General features: G+C 38.1%; 1 pseudogene; it reads left to right on the plus strand.

The window, feature by feature from the left end:
• The first annotated feature begins 620 nt into the window (after positions 1-620).
• On the plus strand, positions 621-720 carry LOC127089230 (uncharacterized; annotated as a pseudogene).
• Positions 721-3123: the final 2403 nt, after the last annotated feature.

Below are 3123 nucleotides of genomic sequence, written 5' to 3' on the forward strand. Positions count from 1 at the left end.
TATTGGTTTGTTGTTGGGAAGCTATAAAGTTTTCCATCATGATTTCCAAGTTGGATTTTCTAGGGGTATTATTGTTAGGATTCGGTTTCTGATATCCTGGAGATATAGATGGGGCTTGATTTGGAGACTGTCCAGGTGCGTATAAAGCATTGTTACTCTTATATGAGAAGTTTGGATGGTTCTTCCAATTTGGGTTATAGGTATTCGAATAGGGGCTTCCTTGAGCATAGTTTACTTGCTCTGTTTGGATTCCAGTCAAGAGTTGACATTCCGCAGGAGTGTGGCCTTGGATTCCACAGACCTCGCAATTCTGAGTTATAGCAACCACGGCGGCTGGAGGTGATATGTTTAAACTTTCAATTTTCTGGACCAAAGCATCCACTTTTGCATTAACGTGATCAAGGTTACTTATCTCGTACATGCCAGTTTTCAGTTGAGGTTTTTCCACATTCGTTCGTTCGGTTCCCCACTGATAGTGGTTTTGGGCCATGCTCTCGATAAGCTGGTAAGCATCAGCGTAAGGTTTGTTCATTAGTGCACCACCTGCAGCGGCGTCTATTGTTAACCTTGTATTGTATAAGAGACCATTATAAAATGTGTGAATTACTAACCAGTCTTCCAAACCATGGTGTGGGCAAAGTCTCATCATGTCTTTGTATCTTTCCCATGCTTCGAAAAGAGACTCGTTGTCTTTCTGTTTAAATCCGTTTATCTGGGCTCTTAACATAGCTGTTTTGCTTGGCGGAAAATATCGGGCAAGAAAAACTTTTTTCAACTCGTTCCATGTGGTGACTGAGTTGGAAGGAAGAGATTGAAGCCATCTTCTAGCGCTATCTCTTAATGAGAAAGGAAAAAGACGAAGTCGAATTGCCTCTGAAGTGACACCATTAGCTTTAACAGTATCAGCGTATTGAACAAATACGGATAAATGAAGGTTTGGATCTTCGGTAAGATTTCCAGAGAATTGGTTCTGTTGCACAGCCTGCAACAACGAAGGTTTAAGTTCAAAGTTGTTTGCTTCGATTGCGGGCGGAGCAATACTTGAATGCGGTTCATCTTGCGATGGAGCGGCGTAATCTCTAAGAGCACGAGCTGGTTCTGCCATCTCGATTAAAGAAGGAAAAATGTTTTTGAAATCTGGAAGGTTTATAGGAGGGAGATTGTTTTCAGCACGATATTCCCGAATTCGTCGTAAGACTCGGAGATATAGTTCGATATCGTTGATTCGTAAATAGAGCGGTTCGCCTTGAGAGCGAGTGCGTGGCATACAAATCAACGAAAGAAAGAAAATAGAAGAAAAAGAAACCTTAGTCTCTACAGCGTAACGGAAGAGTTACGATATCGATTGAATAAAAGTCCCCGGCAACGGCGCCAAAAACTTGATCGCTCGACTGGGTGAGTCGAGAATGGGATACAAACTGCAAGTGCACAGTTCTATCGCGTAGTTTTAAAAGATATCGATCCCACAGGGACTTATGAATCGATATACCGTTATCTAAGGTTACTACGTAAATCTAAGGTGAAAATGTTTGATTGTTTGGGGAAAAGCTAAGATCTAAACTAATATCTAGATTAAATATCAATAAAACGGATATCGGTATGTAGTTCGTCAAAACTAGGGAATCAAGTCTTTGTCGGTTTCTTGGTTTTAAAATGAATCGTTTCGGTTAACTTCATTGGTTAAAGGTTCTATCTCAAACTCTCGCTCTGTTGAATAAACCATGATTTTATATTAATGTTGCTGTCACTTATAATTAAGTCAAAAACCATATTTTGAAAACAATAAAGTTGCAGAAACTCTTTTTAAGAAAATACTGACCGTTTTAAACACCCTTATCTCAAACTCTCGCTCTGTTGACTTAGGTTATATAATTAAATCCAAATGCTTAACTCTCGTCCTCACATCCAATCTTTAAAAATACTTTTTGGAAAAGGTCAGAATTTAATTAACTCTAAAACTTGCTCTCGCCCTGATCTAGAATTAATGCCTAACTTACACTGTCCAGTTAAAATCTCAAACTCTCGCTCTATTGATTTTAACTTCTTTATGTCTTTTACTTTTGTAAAAAATCTTGTTATTAAACCTGTAAGTTGAAACCGTAAAAAGATTGATTTTGATTTTAAGTTTAAATAGACCGACTCAGTCTTGATCCCTTATTCTGCTTACTTTACATACCGATACCTAGGCAAATTAGCCAGACATGCTAAATAAATAAGAATTTATATCATGCATAAACAGACTCATTCCAGGCAGGCAATATGAATAAACAATAGAATAAAACATTAAAAATTAAATAACAATTAAAGAACCTGAATGCGTAATACAATGGTCTTGAACACTCCACCACAAGCCGGTAGGATTTGTTCTTGGATTCTTCAATTAGACAGTAAATTAAATCAAGGAAATAAAACTGGAATATAACGTAAGGTTAAATCCGGTATAAAGTTGCACAATAGTTTCCGGTGTAGAAACTATTATGCGAAAAATATCTAAAAGCTAAAACTGGAAAGGTAAATTTGCAAGGGAAAAAGAATGTAAATCTTGCAAAAGAAATAAATAAAATAAACAATGCTAAGTTGCTGGAAAGGAAGAAAAATAAGCAAAGGCGTGAAAAGAAAATTTGGCAGAGCTTCGGCAAACTGAGCGTGCAAAAACTGAGACCTTTTTTAGGTTTGTGAGATGGCTATTTATAATAGCCTTGGTAACTGCCTTCCGTTTCCCACGAGTCTTCAGCATGGCTAAATACACGGCGTGGGCATAGGACACGAACTCTCTCAACGTTCTTCTTCAATTCTTCTGAGAGCGTGACTTGCGCCAAAAAGCTAGTGGAATGGTGTGACGCTCGTCACACCATGTGTGACGCTCGTCACAGGGATGCTTCTAGTGTGACGCTCGTCACAACCCTTGTGACGCCCGTCACAGGCACAACGTGCGCTTTCTTTTGGGCTGGGCTTGGTCTTTGATATTTGTTTCCTTTTTACTCCTTTCTACACCTCCTTTTCTTCCCTTTTTCACTTTTGCTTCAAAATGGATACCTGACATAAATAGCAAGGAAATACTGCATAATATCTGATAAAATGGGATAAATTAAAGTAAATGATAATATAATCTAATTGAATTAA

This window comes from Lathyrus oleraceus, chromosome 5 (genome assembly GCF_024323335.1).
Source record: "Lathyrus oleraceus cultivar Zhongwan6 chromosome 5, CAAS_Psat_ZW6_1.0, whole genome shotgun sequence".
In the NCBI taxonomy this organism is placed as follows: Eukaryota; Viridiplantae; Streptophyta; class Magnoliopsida; order Fabales; family Fabaceae; genus Lathyrus; species Lathyrus oleraceus.